The sequence below is a fragment of the Eriocheir sinensis genome, chromosome 48, assembly GCF_024679095.1.
Source record: "Eriocheir sinensis breed Jianghai 21 chromosome 48, ASM2467909v1, whole genome shotgun sequence".
Taxonomy (NCBI): Eukaryota; Metazoa; Arthropoda; class Malacostraca; order Decapoda; family Varunidae; genus Eriocheir; species Eriocheir sinensis.
Window position 1 is genome coordinate 13,161,435 of NC_066556.1, and position 19,102 is coordinate 13,180,536.

The window sequence follows — 19,102 nt, forward strand, 5'->3', positions numbered from 1 at the left end:
GGGGCTAATAATGAAAAGAGAAATGGAATAGGAATAATTTTATCCAAGGATTTGAAAGACCTGGTGACAGAAGTGAATAGGAAAAATGACCGCATAATGTGGGTGCGACTGTCATTTGATGATTTCCCAGTGAATATCTTTAGTGTGTACGCACCACAAACAAGAAATTCAGAGGAGGAAAAGCAACAGTTTTGGACAGCTTTGCAGGAGGAATTGGAAAAGGTAGACGAAAGTGAAAGGTGCATAGTTGGAGGAGACATGAATGGACACATTGGAAATGGAAACGATGCAATCAGTCGGATTCACGGTGGAAATGCTTATGGTGATGGGAATGAGGATGGAGAGAAAATTATAGACTTAGCCCTGTCATTCGACTTGGTGATAGGAAATACTATATTCCGCAAGAAAAATGAACATCTAATTACGTACCGTAGTGGAGATAGAGCGAGTCAAATAGATTTCTTACTCTATCGCAGGAAAGATATCAAGGAGATAAGAAATTGTAAGGTTATACTGGCGACCACGTGACTGCACAACACCGTTTACTAGTCATAGACCTAGCGATAGCTGTTAAACGCAGGCAGAAAAGGAAGGTCAAAATGGAGAAAAGGATTAAATGGTTCAAACTGAAAAATCAAGATCATAAGCAGGCTTTCAAAGAAAGAGTGCTAAGAGATATGGACATGGAAATGGAAGATGTAAATGGATGGTGGAACAGAATGAGTGAAAACATCTTGAGAGCTGGAAAAGAAATCCTCGGTGAAAGTAGTGGCAAGATATGGGAAAATAAAGAAACATGGTGGTTTAATGAAGAGGTACGGCAGAAAGTTCAAGCAAAGAAGATTGCGAAGAAAAGATGGGAAGTAACAAAGTTGGACGGGGATAAAGAGCATTACAAACAGTGCAGCAAGGAAGCAAAAAGAACGGTAGCAATTGCAAAGTCAGAAGCGTATGACAACCTGTATAAAGAGTTGGATACCAAGGAAGGACAACAAAAAGTATTCAAGTTGGCCAAGACGAGAAACAAAAGCACAAAAGACATTACACATATTAGACAGATCAAGGATGAAAGAGGGTTGTGATACGAAAGGAAAGAGCTATCATAATAAGGTGGAAGGACTACTTTGAGAAGCTGCTAAATGAAGAAAATGAGAGACTTATTAGAGATGATGGAGAACCGAACGACCAATTAGGGGAGGTGACAAGACAAGAGGTAGAAAGAGCACTGAAGAAAATGAAAAATGCCAAGTCAATAGGGCCCGACGGAATACCAGTAGAAGTATGGAAAGCCTTAGGAAGAGAAGGAGTTGACATGTTGCACCAGCTGATCAGAGGAATAATGGAGAAGGAAGTTATACCAGAAAAGTGGAGAGAAAGCACACTGATACCGATCTTTAAAGAGAAGGGAGACATCCAGGGCTGTGAGAACTATCGAGGATAAACTAATGTCTCACACCCTTAAACTATTCGAAAGGGTGTTGGATGATAGATTGAGACAGGTGGTACATATCGGTAGGCAACAACTAGGATTTATGAAGGGACTTGGAACGGTTGACGGAATTTTCTCACTTCGACAGAATATGGACAAACATCGGGAAAAGCAGAAAGTACTACATATGTTGTTTATTGACTTGGAGACAGCATACGATCGGGTCCCACGGCAAGAAGTATGGAGAAGCCTAAGAGACAGAGGAGTGCCAGAAAAGTATGTCAGAATTGTCCAAGAATGCTACAAGAATGTTACAACTAGAGTTCGGAGTACGGTTGGTACAACTGACAGTTTCCATGTGAAAGTCGGCTTACACCAAGGATCGGCACTAAGTCCATTACTTTTCAATATAGTGTTTGATGTCAGTACAGAAAATGTCAGAGAGGAACCACCCTGGTGTGTATTATATGCTGATGACATCGTCTTGGTGACAGAGGAGAGAAGACAGCTGGAAAGAAAACTAGAAGAATGGAGAGTTGCTTTGGAAAGCAGAGGAATGAAGATTAGTAGGTCCAAAACGGAATACTTCACAACAGATACAAGTGGCGACCAACAGGCCACAATTAGACTAAATGGTGAAATGTTGAAGAGAGTGAAAACATTTAAGTACTTGGGATCAATGGTAGACGAGACAGTGGAGATGGAAAAAGAAGTGAATTTCCGGATCCAATGTGGTTGGAATAACTGGCGGAAAGTTTCTGGTGTGATATGTGATAGGAGGGTACCAGTAAGAGTGAAAGGTAAAGTTCACAAAGCAGTGGTCAGACCTGCAATGGCGTATGGGCTTGAGGCAGCACCTCTGAAGAAGAACGAAGAAAAGAAGATGGATGTGGCGGAAATGAAGATGTTGAGATGGATGGTAGGAGTCACCAGAAGAGATCGAATTAGGAATGAATATATAAGAGGAACAGTGAAAGTAATTGAAATCTCCAAGAAGATCCAGGAGTCAAGATTGAGGTGGTATGGACACTTGAGAAGAAGAGTTGGGGAAGATCATGTAGGAAGGGAAGTCATGGAAATGGAAGTGCAGGGAAATAGAAGAAGAGGAAGGCCCAAACGAAGGTGGATTGATAGCATAAACGGAGATCTAAGGGAGAAGAATTTAAACCCAGAGATGGCCAACAACAGAAATACGTGGAGAAGGCTCATTCACAACGGCGACCCCGATTAGGGAAAAGCTGGGAAGAAGAAGAAGAAGATATATATATATATATATATATATATATATATATATATATATATATATATATATATATATATATATATATATATAAATTATTTTTTTTTACGTCTTCGCCTGTGGCGCCGGTAGGCATCGTAGTAGGACCTGATGGTCGGCCCCACCCCGTTGTGGCGCAGGCAAGTGTTTTATAGTGGCGCCATCTTGCATTGGCTCATGTTGGCTCCCGGTGCTCATCTTTGATTAAATTTTTAGATTCAAGAGTCCGGGTTGATAGGTGGTCTTCTAGACAGCATGTGGGTAGTCTTAGGCCACTCGGGGGTGACTGAAAAATCCCAGCTTGTGGCACCGGGCGGGGAGCGAACCCATGATGTCCTGGACACGACGTCGGCACGTTATCCACTCAGCCACTGCCTCTCTCTCTCTCTCTCTCTATATATATATATATATATATATATATATATATATATATATATATATATATATATATATATATATATATATATATATATATATATATATATATATATATATATATATATATATATATATATATATATATATATATATATATATATATATATATATATATATATATATATATATATATATATATATATATATATATATATATATATATATATATATATATATATATATATATATATATATATATATGGTACTCACAATATGACTGCCAAGCCTGTTTCACTCATCTACCACTCTGTTGGTAAACCAATTTTTCCTGTCCTTCTTAAATATGGATTTATCGAGTTTAAACCCATTACTACGTGTCATACATGGTTCTCTTTCCATCATAACCTCATTAATATTCCCCTTATTAAGCCCTACATCTACTTATTAACTTCGATCAAGTCTCCTAGCGCCCTTCGCCTTCCTGGAGGATGCAAGTTTATTAACCCGTGAATCATCTTTGGTGTCCTCCACTGTACCGATTCCTACATTTTGAGTGGCTTGAAGGGAAGGATTAAAGCACTTGTGTACCTACTCTTGGATACGTTCAGTTCAATCCCGATGCAGCAAAGTGGCGATCAATACGTTTCTTGAATGAGGTGATGCTCTCTGCGCTAACCACTTCTGCAGGGAGGCTGTTCCAGTGGCGAACCTCTCTATTCGAGAAATAACTCCTGCCGATGTCGGTATTGCATCGCTTTGCTTGAATTGTTTTTCCGTTGTTTCTTGTTGTCAGGGTAGTTTGTAGCGTGAAGAGCTTGGAGTGATCAACGTTGCTGAGCTTGTTCAGGTACTTAAAGACTTGTATCATGTTAAATTATCTTGGCGCTTCTGTTGCTTACACTCCTAGAAATGACTCCCAGTACCCTTTTAACTCGATATCTAGCTTGAATGCAGTGTACCTTTGGACGGAGATCAGAGCTCACTAAGATCTCTAAATCAATCTCACACCTAGACCTGCTTATGGGGATATCATTTCAGCAATAGTTATGTGAGAGGTTGTTCCTACCTACACTCAGAAAACTGCACTTCTCGACAGTCTCACGCTGACCTTCCTTCAGTCTCAAGTTGACCTTCCTCAGGTTAAGACGTTGACTTTTTGTCCCACTGCTGTGTGGTGCCAACTAGCCTTTTTCCTCTGCTTTTGTGGTGTTTTGAGGCATTCTGTGCTTCTGGGAGCTTGCTGCTGTGCCGGAGTACTACACAATCAGGAGAATTACCACTACCTGCATATTACAGACCGCTAAGTGTTCTGATATAGTATTTACCTAGTTAGATAGTGATCCACAGTTACTTTTAGGCCACGTGTATTATGCTTCCCAAACCTACACTAACTTCAACACTCTTTCACGCGAACCCAGTGCTACACGGTTTTATATTGCTTTTGTGTTTTCTTTTCCTTCTTCTATTAGGATACTTTACTGTTTTGTGATAATAGGAACACGTGAATCAGGCGCGCCAAGCTACGTTAATTTCTATGTCCACACAAAACACTAGATACTTCACCTTTCCACGCAAACCTAATGAACACAGTTATTATCTTATTTACGTAAGTGATTTTTCAGTATAATAATATAGGCACGTGTTTTGTCTTGGTAGGCAGAAATAACCGCGCCTTTTTTTCCGAGACACGCCCTTTTCCCCAGGGAGTTGACATGACTGCGACCTGACAGCAGCTGCTGGTTTCTTATTGTTTTGTTTCGTCTTAGTAGGTAGAAAAAAGCGCGCCCTTTTTCCTAGATACACGTTTTTCCCTAGAGATTTGACCTGACGACCTCACCGCAGCTGCGGACTTTTGTTAGTGTCTTAACGCGCCAAATTACTTTCGTCTTGCCTCGCCCATATCTTCACCATGCCGTCCCTCAAGCGCTGTTCCGGGTGTGGCCTTCGCATGGCCAAGCAGTACTTTCTTCCAAGGACGTTTGTAGGTTCTGCGTTAAGACTCAGAAAGATGATCAGAGGATCATAGAGTTACAGAATAGGGTTACGACTCTCGCCACCCAGGTAGACTTATTAGTTAGTGCAGCAGCAACAAGCCCCGCCTCCTCCTCTTCCACTTCCTCTTCCTCTTCCTCTTCCTCTTCTTCCTCGTCTTCCTCCCCTCCATCACCGGCTTTGGTATTCTCTTCTCCCACACAGCAGCCCCTTCCATCCTCCTCCTCCTCCTCGCCGTTTCCACTCTCCCCTGTTCCCAACAAGCCCCCGCCTCCTCCTCTTCCCCTTCCTCTTCCTCTTCTTCCTCGTCCTCCTCCCCTCCACCACCGGCTTTGGTATTCTCTTCTCCCACATAGCAGCCCCTCCTATCCTCCTCCTCCACCTCCTCGACCGTTTCCACTCTCCCCTCTTCCCACCCCTCCTTCTCCTCTTCTTCCTCCTCCCCGCCTTCCTCTTCCGTCCCCCCTCTCCCCTCTTCCCACCCCCCCTCCTCCTCCTCCTCTCCCTCTTTCTCCTCCTCGTCCTCCGCCTCCTCGTTCGTCCCTCCCTCCCACACCTGTCCCTCACCTTCCCTTTCCCCCTCTTCCTCCTCCCTCCCCTCGTCCGTTCCTCACTCCCCCCCTCACCCTCAATTTCTCCTCCTCTTCCTTCTCCCCTCCTCCTCCTCCTCCTTCCTCTTCCTTCTCCCCTCCTTCTCCTCCTCCTCCTCCTCCTCCCCAACATCCTCCTCTCCCCCTTCCTTCTCCTCCCCCTTCCCCTCCTCCTCCTCCTCCTCCTCTCCACCTTCCACCTCTTCCACAATTTCTCCTCGTTCTTCACAGTAGGTCCCTCCCCTCCCTTCCCGCTCTCCCCTCCCCCCTTCACCCACCCCTCCTTCTGGTTCCTCTCCTGGCCGCCGGGTGCTTGTCGTTGGTGATAGTCAGGTGCGTTATGTTGACAGGTATTTTTGCTCCAAGGATGAGAACAGGACGAAGGTGTGTTTGCCAGGGGCAGGGGTGGGCCATAAATCAGACAGGATTGAGGCGTATATGGAAAGCGAGGGATCGAACCCCAATGTCTTTCTCAGCTGTGGCGGAAACGACGTTTCCCGTGTGCCAAGCGAGGACCTTCTCCGGCGTTTTAGGGAATTGTTAGGTAGGATTAGAGACGCTGGTGGGTCGCCAGTAGTGTGTGGCATCCTGCCAAGGCGCTGTTGGCGATGGATGGCTGTCCAGGGAGATAGCAGTGAACAGCAGACTTGCTGAGCACTGCGAGCGCAATGGGTGGCTGTTCGTCGACAATTGGGACCTCTTCTTTGGCAACGACGCCCTCTACGCCCGGGACGGGATACACTTGACGTTCAAGGGTGTTGAGGCTCTCTCAGACTCCCTTGAGCGAACACTTAGTAAACTGAGGGATTTTTTAGTATAGACGAGGGGGGGAGGAGTAATGGGAGAGGACATCTAGCTCATAGTACAACCAGGCAGCTTAGAAGTAATTATAGGAGAGTAACAGAGGGCGGGCTAAGAATCTTCTATACTAAGTGCAGGAGCCTCAGAAACAAGATAGACTTACTAAGGGGTGAAGCTTGTTCAGAAAATTTTGACATAATAGCGATCACTGAGACATGGATAGACACTGCCAATAGAAATTTTAGATCGGAATTTGAAATAACGGGTTATCAGATGTTTCACAAAGACAGAAGGGGAAGAAAGGGAGGTGGAGTTGCGCTATATGCGAAAGACTCACTTAAATGTTAGTTAACAATTCAGTCAAAACTAACATGGATTCAGAATCAGTTTGGTTGGACGTTTACAAAGGGAAAGAAAAACTAAATCTAGGAGTTCTGTACAGGCCACCCAACCTTAACAGGCAGGACATGAGTATATTACTACAGGAGATTGGCAGGGCTAGTAGGAGTAAAAATGTCTGCATAATGGGGGACTTTAATTATAGGAATATAGACTGGGAAGACCTAGTGGGTGACCTGGAAGCCGAGGATTTTCTTGAAGTTATACAAGATAATTTCCTTAAGCAGGTAGTTACTGAGCCTACCAGAGGAGATAACATATTAGACTTAGTCCTAACTAATAATGGAAACTTGCTACGTGAGTTGGAGGTGGGCGGAGAGTTAGGAAATAGTGACCACAGAACGGTTCGTTTTAGCTTAGACTGGGCGGTAACCCGCGAACCAAACCCAGTGTTAGTGCCAGATTTTAGAAGAGCAAATTACGAGGGGCTTCGAAGACATCTTGAAGGGGTAAACTGGGATAATTTAGGGATTCATGAGGGCCAGAACTGTGGGTTGGAGAGCCAGGAGAACCAGGTAGAAATGTCTTACAATAATTTAGTTAGAGTAATAGTAGAGGGGCAAGGACAGCATATACCACAGCGAACACTTAGAAAAGAAAACAATAACCCTAAGTGGATGACTCGTGGACTAAAACACGAGATAGGGTTAAAGAAGGGAATTTATCAGAAAATACAGAATGCTGAAACACATATCGGGGGCCGGTATGTCGAACTATCTAGATTAGTGAAGAAAAACACCAGGATAGCAAAAAGGAACTATGAGATCAAAGTAGCATATGAGGCGAAAAGTAATCCTAAGGGCTTCTTTCAGATGTATAGAACAAAAACAAAGGAGAAAATTGGAAAGCAAACACAGGCGAGCTAGTAGAAAATTACGAAAATATGAGCACATTGTTGAACGACTACTTCCTTTCAGTATTCACACAAGAGGATCGAACGACTATTCCGGAAAGGGTTCAGGTGTACGAGGGCGGGGATGGCGATAAATTGAGGGATATAATCATTACCAGGCAAGTAGTTCAGGATGAGATAGATAAGCTTAAGAAGAATAAGTCGCCAGGTCCTGACGGGATATTTCCGAGGGTATTAAAGGAATTTAGTGATGTACTCAGTGACCCACTAACCGACATCTTTAAGACGTCGGTAAATATTGGTTATGTGCTCATCCTATGGAAAGTAGCTAATGTGACGCCGATTTTCAAAAAGGGGGACAGGTCAGCTGCTTCAAACTATCGCCCAATTAGCTTAACATCGGTTATAGGCAAGATGCTGGAGTCCATAATAGCCAGGAACATTCGGGAGCATCTAGAGAAACATAGCTTAATTCACGACTCGCAGCATGGGTTCACGAAAGGTAGGTCATGCCTCACCAATCTCTTGTCCTTCTACAATAAAGTATTTGAGGCGGTAGACAGAGATGAAAATTATGATGTAATCTATCTTGATTTTAGTAAAGCGTTTGACAAAGTTCCTCACCAACGACTATTGCTTAAATTACAGGCTCACGGAGTAGAGGGTAAAGTTTTGAACTGGGTCACGGCGTGGCTTAGCAATAGGAAGCAAAGAGTGCAAATCAATGGTAAAAGATCTGACTGGGGATGTGTTACGAGTGGGGTCCCACAAGGTTCGGTATTAGGTCCACTTTTGTTTATTATTTATATCAATGACTTAGATACAGGAATTAGTAGTGATGTCAGTAAGTTTGCAGATGATACCAAGATCGGTAGAGTAATTGAGTCGGATCAGGACGCTAGTATTCTCCAGGATGAACTAAACAGATTGTATGACTCGGCGGATAAATGGCAAATGGAGTTCAATGTAGGGAAGTGTAGTATTCTGAGTGTAGGTAGGAACAACCCCTCACATAACTATTGCTTAAATGACACTCTCATAAGCAGGTCTGGGTGCGAGAGGGCTTTAGGGGTCTTAGTGAGCTCTGGTCTCCGTCCAAGGGCACAGTGCATTCAAGCTAGAAATCGAGCAAATAGGGTACTGGGATTTATTTCAAGGAGCGTAAGCAACAGAAGCCCCGAAGTCTTCCTCAAACTATATTTAGCATTAGTTAGACCTCATCTTGACTAAGCGGTTCAGTTCTGGTCACCTTACTATAGAATGGATATCAAAATGTTAGAATCGGTGCAGAGGAGGATGACTAAGATGATTCAGGGGTTGAGAAACTTGCCATACGAGGAAAGACTCAAACAGTTAAACTTGCATTCTTTAGAAAGGCGAAGGGGGCGTGGAGACATGATCGAGGTTTATAAATGGATGAAGGGCTTTAATAAGGGGGATATTCATAAGGTTTTGTTGGTAAGAGAACCGGGTAGGACACGAAGTAATGGGTTTAAACTGGATAAATTCAGATTCAACAGGGACATGGGCAAAAATTGGTTTACTAACAGAGTGGTGGATGAGTGGAATAGGATTAGCAGTCACATGGTGAGTGTCAATACAATTGTCACATTCAAAAATAGATTAGATAAATTCATGGACAGCGATATCAGGTGGGGTTAGATACACGGGAGTTTAGGTTCAAAGGAGCTGCCTTGTACAGGCCTACCGGCCTCTTGCACACTCCTACGTTCTTATGTTCTTCTTATGTTCTTACAGTAAACTCCATCTGCCATTTTCCAGCCCAGTCATACAACCTGCTTAGTTCATCGGAAAGAATACTAGCGTCCTGATCCGACTGAATTAGTCTGCCGATCTTTCTTATCAGCAAACTTATTGACATCACTACTCATTCCTGTATCTAAACCATTGTAATAAATGCTAAATAGCAGAGGACCCAATACCGAACCTGACTGGACTCCACTCTTAACGCAGCCCCAGTCAGGTCTTTTACCGTTGATTTACACTCTTCGTTTCCTTTTGCTAAGACACGCCCTGACCCAATTCAAAACTTTACTGTGTATTTCGTGATCCTGTAATTTAAGCAACAGTCGGTGGTGAGGAACTTTGTCAAACGTTTTACTAAAATCAAAATATATTACATTATAGTTTTCATATCTGTCTACCGCCTCAATTACTTTATAATAGAAGGACAATAGATTGGTGAGGGATGACCTACCTTTCGTGAACCCATGCTGCGAGTCGTGAATTAAGCTATGTGTCTCTAGATCAGTGGTTCACAATAATTTTTTTCTGATTCGCGTACCACTTGGAGGTCCCGTACCGTCGTCGCGTACCACCTGGTACCAGGTTCCATTATCGAGTAAATTGGTCCTCTAGTGAACCCAGTATCAAGTAACTTGCTCTTCTACTGAACCTCTACTAGTCTACTGTGAACAACAGAAAACATGTTGGCTGTAACGTAAGCTCAATTCGATCAAATATCAATTTATTCACAACTAGAACACACAAATGAACTAACAACAAAGAACACAACTCAATTCAATGAGAGGGCTGCATCTGTTTCTTCTCCACCAGCTGGTCTATGCGGGGCATAACCTTGCTCACAGCGCATCAAAAATAATTTCCGGGCGCAAGACGGTTCCGGCTCTTCGGCTGAGAACCCCTGCTCGCACTCCCACGTGGAGGGGAAAATCAGTAGCTGGAGAACAGAGTGACGGGCTAGCGTCGGGTACAAGGAGGCCATTCTCACCCAAAAGTTTATAGGAGAGCATTCCTTGTGTTCCCTCTTCAGCCTGGATATCTATGAGCTCCTCTTGTTCTCCGGTCCCGACAGGCAGATCGACTGGATCAACGGAGAACGGATTGGCGATGGAGGCACAACATGTCACGTCCGGGAAGTAATGCTTCAACTCAGTCTAGTGGATTGAGAGGTGACGGACGATTTCTTGGGCAAATGCATCACTGTCCTCGCTCTCAAGGGTAGTCAGGAGTTCGAACATTCCGTACTGTTTGCTCTCCACGTTCTTCATCCAAAGGTCCAACTTCCGGACAAACGCTCCCCAGCTTCGAGATGAACCGGTGACAATGACGTTGAGCCCTTGGAACGACAGTCTTAAGTGGTTAAGGGCCCCCAAAATGTCCGACAGGTTGGCCAACCTTGAGATAAACTCCTTGTCCCTCTGATATTTTTGAAAATCGTATTCTTTCTCCATGAAGTACACGAGGAGTTCATCCTCAGTTCAAAGAGACGCATCGTTGTATTCCCTCGGGAGAGCCAGCGCACCTCTGTGTGGTAGAGGAAACAGGTGTGGTCGGAGCCGAGATCTTCACAGAGCAGCTTCAATAGCCGACTATTCAGGGTGGACGTTTTGACGAAATTCACGACTCTGCTAACTCGGTTCAAGCATCATAACAACATCGAAGGGAGCATCTTAGCACAAAGGGCGAATCTGTGTATAAGGAACAATGGACAACGGTGGCGTTTGGTGACAGTTTTCACATGGGCTTGAAACCCAGACTTTCGACCGAGCGCAGACGGAGCTCCAACTACCGTTTTACCGTTTACCGTTGATGAGGTTTCAGGCCCCGCTCCACTGCTAGTGCAGCGCTCTGCGAGGGCTGTCAACAAATACGATGTTTGCATCGATAATAATCCTCGATACACTTATTCACGACGTCATAGTGAGTGAGTGAGTCTTGATTGCTTTCATGAATAGCCTATTGATGTCCTTTTAATAAGACTTGGCATTATCATAGTCATTTGGCCATGTTTGGGCATTAAATTATTTCCAACTCACTGAACATTTAACACACAATTTATCTTTTAGTATAAACACTAATTAATAGCCATGCTCGTTTATGTTACGAATTCTCTCAATTTTGGTTTGAAGAACTACACAACACTGGTCATTCGCTGAGTGGTTGATTTCAGGCTTCTTGTACCTCACACAATTTATGCATTTTTTCTCAGCCATGGCGCACTCCTTTGATTTGTGATCGCCAGCGCATTTGAAACATTTTTGGGCTTCTCATTGGTCTTGGCAGTACAGTTGGCCTCAAGATGGCCATATCTCTGACAATGATAATATATAATTGCATGGTATATGTCTCTCACCGTGTATATTCCTCATTCTAATTTCAACTTGTCATGATTCTTGGAAATCAGCTCTCTCACAGTCAGGTCACACCTCAAAATGTAGTGCATCGTGCCGCCAGCTGCAGGCTTACTAAAAATCAGCTCAATCTTATTCTCAACACCCTGAATTGTGCGTAAGAACTCATTGTGGTCTAAGATGGTCTCCATTATTTTTCTTTGGTCTCCTCTTTATGCACATTACCTATCATGATCTTTGGTTTCATCTTTCCAACACTCTTGGTACTAATTTGCTCAACAGACTCCAATTTTTGAGCAGCCTCAGTCCTTGTGTTCTCATTATCAAAGTTCATGACAATATTACCTCCATTTGTGAATCTTGAATCAGTTATTTGAATGCCATTCAATGCCTAGGAGACTTCATCCTTCATATCTGTTGCCTTCTTTTCCTTGGTAGAAGCTTTCACAACTAGGAGATTCTTCTTGACTTTCCTGTCTCTCTTCGCCACCTCAGCCCAACTAAGTCCTTGGTCGGCTCGAATGGCGTCAGCAACTGACCCCAGGCCCTCCTGCACCTTCCCAGCCCTTGATTCAACTTCATCTTGCTTGAATTCATCCAATTTCTCCACAATTTATGTAGCCAGAGACGCTTTATGAAGGCATGGGGTGCAAATCCAATTAATTTTAGGTATATTATCCTGCTTAATTCCAGACAAATGAGCACACTTCACATGACACCATTAAGGGCACAAACAGCATCCAATCCATTTCTCGCCTGTGAAATCCTTACAAACCTAACACAAATCCCTCACGCCCTTGGCCCTGACAGCCATGTGTACAAAGCACTTTTCGCGTGGAGCAAGACGCAATACACATCCGATCACAACCGCGACTACTCACTAACATCTGTCGTGCATACTCTGTTCCCTCCTACTATCTCTATCCTAAATTTCAATCCAAAGCTGGATGTTGCGCCTACGTGCGCAACGACATCACTTGCTCTCGTGCCCACGACCTTGACTCTTCTGAATTTTCCACCATCTGGTTAAGACTTCACTGTCATTCTATTACTAAATACATCTGTGCTGTTTATCTCTCACCTAACTCTACCAACTATGTAAAATTCTTTGACTATTTGAATTCTAAAGTGGAGCACATCTTGACCCACTCTCCCTTCGCTGAAATCTCCATCCTAGGAGATTTCAATGTTCACCACCAGCTTTGGCTTTCATCCTCTTTCACTGACCATCCTGGTGAACAAGCCTACAACTTTGCTATCCTCAACGACCTAGAGCAGTTGGTCCAGCACCCTACACGTATTCCTGACCGTCTTGGAGATCGGCCCAACATTCTAGACCTCTTCCTTACCTCAAACCCTTCTGCTTATTCTGTCAAACTGTTCTCTCCGTTGGGCTCCTCCGATCACAATCTTATTTCTGCATCCTGTCCTATCGCTCCTGTACATCCTCTGGACCCACCGAAGAGGCGATGCTTCTGGCATTTTGCTTCAGCTCGGTGGGACGACCTGAGGATGTACTTTCCGATTTCCCGTGGAATGATTATTGCTTCCAGGATAGAGACCTCTGTGTGTGCTCAGCGCATCACAGAGGTGATTGTCTCTGGAATGGAGGCATACATTCCTCGTTCTTTCTACTCCTCACGCTAAAAGCCTTGGTTTAATCACGCTTGTTCTCGTGCTGTCAATGATAGAGAGGTAGCTCACACAAGATACCAGAGCCTTCAAACTAATGCTAATTATGAACTTTACATTTCTGCCCGAAATCGTGCCAAATCTATTCTCCGACTAACAAAAAATTCTTTCATTCATAGAAAATGCCAAAACCTTGCTTTCTCTAACTCTTCTTGTGACTTCTGGCATCTAGCCAAAAACATCTCCTCCAACTTCACTTCTTCATCTTTCCCTCCACTCTCAGTCCTGACGGCAACACTGCCGTCTCATCTATCTCTAAGGCTGAACTCTTCTCAAACTTTTTCTAAAACTCCACTCTGGACGATTCTGGGCATATTCCTCCTACTCATCCCCCTCTGACTCCTTTATGCCTGTTATAAAAATTCTTCAAAATGATGTTTTCTATGCCCTCTCTGGCCTCAATCCTCAGAAGGCTTATGGACCTGATGGAGTGCCTCCTATTGTCCTTAAAAACTGTGCCTCCGTGCTGTCACCCTGCCTGGTCAAACTCTTTCGCCTCTGCCTGTCAACATCTACCTTTCCTTCTTGCTGGAAGTATGCCTTCACACAGCCTGTACTTAAGAAGGGTGACCGCCCAATCCCTCACACTACCGTCCTATTGCTTTACTTTCTTGTCTATCTAAAGCTTTTGAATCAATCCTTAACCGTAAGATTCAAAAGCACCTTTCCACTTCTGACCTTCTATCTGATCGCCAGTATGGGTTCCGCAAGTGGCGTTCTACTGGTGATCTCCTAGCCTTCTTAACTGACTCTTGGTCATCCTCTCTTAGCTGTTTCGGTGAAACTTTTGCTATTGCGCAGGACATATCAAAAGCTTTTGATAGGGTCTGGCACAAATCTTGCTTTCTAAACTACCTCCTACGGTTTCTATCCTTCTCTGTACCTTTATCTCCAGTTTCCTTTCTGACTGTTCTATTTCTGCCGTGGTAGACGGTCACTGTTCTTCCCTAAATCTATTAACAGTGGTGTCACAAAGGGTTCTGTCATATCTCCAACTCTATTTCTGTAGTTCATTTATGATCTTCTTTACAAAACGAACTGTCCTATCCATTCCTACGCCGATGATTCCACTCTGCATTATTAAACTTCTTTAATAGAAGACCCACCCTTCAGGAACTTAACGACTCAAGGCTGGAGGCTGCAGAACGCTTAGCCTCAGACCTTACTATTATTCCGATTGGGGCAAGAAGAACCTGGTGTCCTTCAACGCCTCAAAACACAGTTTCTCCACCTATCCACTCGACACAATCTTCCAAACAACTATCCCTATTCTTTGACAACACCCAGCTATCACCTTCCTCAACACTAAACATCCTCGGTCTATCCTTAACTCAAAATCTCAACTGGAAACTTCATATCTCATCTCTTACTAAATCAGCTTCCTCGAGGCTGGGCGTTCTGTACCGTCTCCGCCAGTTCTTCTCCCTGCACAGTTGCTGTCCATATACAGGGCCTTGTCCGCCCTCGTATGGAGTATGCATCTCATGTGGGGCTCCACCACAGCTCTTCTGGACAGAGTGGAGGCAAAGGCTCTTCGTCTCATCAGCTCTCCTCCTCATACTGATAGTCTTCTACCTCTTAAATTCCGCCGCAATGTTGCCTCTCTTTCTATCTTCTATCGATATTTCCACGCTGACTGCTCTTCTGAACTTGCTAACTGCATGCCTCCCCCCCTCCCGCGGCCCCGCTGCACTCGACTTTCTACTCATGCTCATCCCTATCCTGTCCAAACCCCTTATGCAAGAGTTAACCAGCATCTTCACTCTTTCATCCCTCACGCTGGTAAACTCTGGAACAATCTCCCTTCATCTGTATTTCCTCCTGCCTACGACTTGAACTCTTTCAAGAGGAGGGTATCAGGACACCTCTCCTCCCGAAACTGACTTATCTTTCGGCCACCTCTTTGGATTCTTTTTAGGAGCAGCGAGTAGCGGGGTTTTTTTTTTTATTAATGTTTACTTTTTTGTGCCCTTGAGCTGTCTCCTTTGCTGTAAAAAAAAAAAAAAAAAAAAAAAAAAATCCGACCAACTTTCCCCAATCCAGCTCATTCTGCTTGAGGGAATTGTCTATAACGTTGAAAACATTCTCTCCTTTCGTTGTACTGGACAGCTCCTTGGTCAGCAGTAGCTCAGTCCTTACTGCATCATTTTGTGTGAAGCGGACGTAGACAAGTATTTGACAGAAGTTTGTGACGTCCATCGATTTGTCGAGTTGAATGGCAAACCCAGACTTGGAGGCTTTCACTCCCGCAATCACTTGGTCGGCAATGTCGACCGACATTTTTTTCGATACGGCACGGTAGTGTTGTTAGAGAGGAACATACTCCCCAACTTCGCCACCGCCTCTTCGCCAGTCACGTGCCTGACAAATATCTTTGCAGCTGGCACGACGAGAGACTGTAATGGCGCGCCTTCATGTTTTTGGCCATCGGGAGAGCGACTTCATTGGAAGCTTCGACAATCCCTGCCCCCTTCTGGTAGATCTGTCCAGTCTTGTCCAGGCGCTGCCGCTTCACGCTTTTTGTGAAGAAAAAACGAACTAAAAATCGCACATGTCCCCTGCGAAGGAATGTGACCACGCGTTGTTAGGATGTATGAGATACGCCTCATCAATCCCCTCTTTAGGCCCGGTATATCGCTTAATTTCCACCGGTGGCAGACGAGATGTAAACCACGGTAAAAGTTTAACGCCAACAATCACCATTAGGAAAACAGTCAAAGCTGCCACATGTCAGCATGGATACTTCCGAATTCCTCCAGAAGATCAGTGACATACTAAAATATTTCAGCAAATTCAAAAGAATCACCAAGGACCCGATGCATACCTTCAATAAATTATAGTAAACAAATTTGAAGCTAAGAAAAACTGTGCTAGTAATAACATCTAGCTTGAAAACTGTCCGACGAATTCAGCATGGATTACTATTACGGTAACGTAAACATCCATTAACCAGGCACCAAACTCCGGCCCATTATAGTACAAATATCGACCTCGACCTATAAACTAGCGAAGCGGGTGTGTCCCCCCTTACCCCATACATACCTTCTGCCTACAGCCTACAAGCCCCATCAGATTACCTCTACATCCTCAAGACCAGCAATTGAAGATGATAAATTGCCTCACTCGTTGTCGAGTCGCTTTTGCTGACGTTCCTGTGGACAGCACCATCAATTACATCACCGATCGTGAATACCATTTCGACTCAACCACTCCCTTCGATATCCCTGAAATCATAATGATTTCAGAGATATCAAAGGGAGTGGTCTCGTATATAGAGGTTCACGTGCTAGATGGAACTGTGAAGTCGTCCAATCCTCGCATATCGTGATGATGACAATGAAACTGTCTCGGCGCCCTACATTCCACATGGCTACTGGAACTCCAAAAACACAATTACGAGAACATGGAGAAACATTTAGAAGAAACACCGTGGAAGAAAACACAGAAGTCTCGGATATGTGTACAGATAAACGGCGCCTCCCTAGAAAGGTGGAGTTGTACATTAAAGACTCCAGGCCAAAGCTCATCGTTCAAGCTGAAGAAGATCTACAGGCTTTACCAAGCATGATACGACAGCAGGCAGCTACCAATCAACGATGCGCGCGCAAAAGGAAGACGAAACGAGAAAGGAAAGCAAACAATCAGCTGAGTATCAGAAGTAACCAGAGTGTCTGTCAAACATGTCTGTCAAACACCTTCTTGAGAGCTGCAAGCATCCCATATCGAAGCTCCCGTCGCTGTTCCAACAGTACTCAGAGAGCTAGGATACAGTCAGATGTCGACTTACCAGGCATGAATATGGACTGCTCAGATATTTGTAGCTAAAGTACCTGATTGTGATTCCAGATGTGGAAGAGATGGACAAGCACCTTGCCTCGCGCACTAAGCAAAGTAATAGTTCAGTAGTTGTGCCAGTCCTGGCGGTCCCCTTTCCCTCTGCAGATATGGATGACTAGCTTTACCTCCAGTCAGTGGGAATGGCTCCAGATTGCAATACGGTAGTCAAGGCCGCATCTAAGTTACAGATCATGGCAAAAACTCCAGCTTCGAGCAGATCCGCACAGACGTTACAAATACCAGCTACCTTTCGACCCCTCAAGCTTGCTAGCTCTTGCCAGCCTCGCTGGCCTCTTCAGGAGAGGGCAAAGTTTCATCAATGAGTAGATCAGCATCCGCCATTTGCATCCCAGCAGCTGGAGGCTGCCCACGTGGAAGATCCCCCATGTGCAACTACTCGAAGTACTCGGACCAGCAAGTCCACTGCCCATCCATAGCTAACAGGAGGCAACCATCTGCTGTTCGAATAGGGCTTACCTGAGAGGGAGGCTTGGAGAGGAGCATATTCAGTGATCGGTAAGCAGGTTAATGTCATTTGCATTACAATGGCGAAATTCCTGACAAACCTTTCCTTATTTATCCTCAAGGATGTGTGTGTGTGTGTGTGTGTGTGTGTGTGTGTGTGTGTGTGTGTGTGTGTGTGTGTGTGTGTGTGATTGTGTGTGTGTGTGTGTGTGTGTGTGTAACAGTAAGCATGTATATCTGTACGCGTGCATGTCTGCATTTTCGTCTCATCAGCTCCCCTCCACTTATTGACAGTCTTCTACCTCCTAAATTCCGCCGCCATGTTGCCTCTTTCTAATTTCAATCAATATTTTCATGCTGACTGCTCTTTTATACTTGCTAACTTCATGCCTCCCCCCCTCTCGCGATCCCGATGCACTCGACTTTCTACTCTAGCTCATCCCTACACTGGCCAAACCCTTTATGCAAGAGTTAACCAGCATCTTCATTTTTTCGTCCCTTACACTGTTAAACTCTGGAACAGCCTTCCTTCATCAGTAAGAGGAGACAATCAAGACACCTCTCCACCCGTGCGATCAGCGGGCTTTTTTCCTACACTTTCTGTTTATTGTCCTTGAGCTGCTTCCTTTGCTGTAAAAAAAATAAAAAATAAAAAATAAAAAATACACACACGCATACAACTACTTAAACACTTACAAATCACATGGAGACGGATGACGTTGCTCGTTTCGTTGCCTCGTATGTTTTCGGCGCTGCACGAGTAGAGACCACCACTGCCTCTGCCGACTTTCTGCAGCACAAGTGAGTTCCCGGTCAGCAGCACAACTCCCGCACCGCGCCGGCCCTGCTGCACCTCCTCTCCCTGGAAAGATAACGTGTTTTATACAATTTTTGTTTGTTTTTTCTTTATTTTTTCTCCGAGGTTGAGAAATATTTCTCTCTCTCTCTCTCTCTCTCTCTCTCTCTCTCTCTCTCTCTCTCTCTCTCTCTCTCTCTCTCTCTCTCTCTCTCTCTCTCTCTCTCATTTACCTCAGTGAAAGAACACAATCCGTCCGCATTAATAACACTGTTTCCTCCATAGCCAAAGTTACTTATGGCGTCCATCAGGGGTCTGTTTTAGGACCTATCATATTAAACATTTTTATCAATGATATGTCTGTTCATATAAAGAAATGACTACTAATACAATACGCTGACGATACCCAGTTCCTTCACAGTGGCAAATTAAGCGAACTGGGAAATCTAATCACCAAAAGTTAAGACTCTTCGGAA

General features: G+C 44.3%; 1 protein-coding gene across 1 annotated transcript in view; it reads right to left on the minus strand.

Annotated features, from left to right (window-relative positions):
* The window catches only part of LOC126981611 (uncharacterized), an 84,257-nt gene extending 65,567 nt beyond the window's left edge, over nt 1-18,690 (minus strand). Inside the window, exon 1 of the mRNA XM_050833050.1 lies at nt 18,527-18,690. The gene's annotated coding sequence lies outside the window, so the exon portion shown is untranslated. The remainder of the gene's footprint in view (nt 1-18,526) is intronic.
* Between the last annotated feature and the right edge of the window lie 412 nt (nt 18,691-19,102).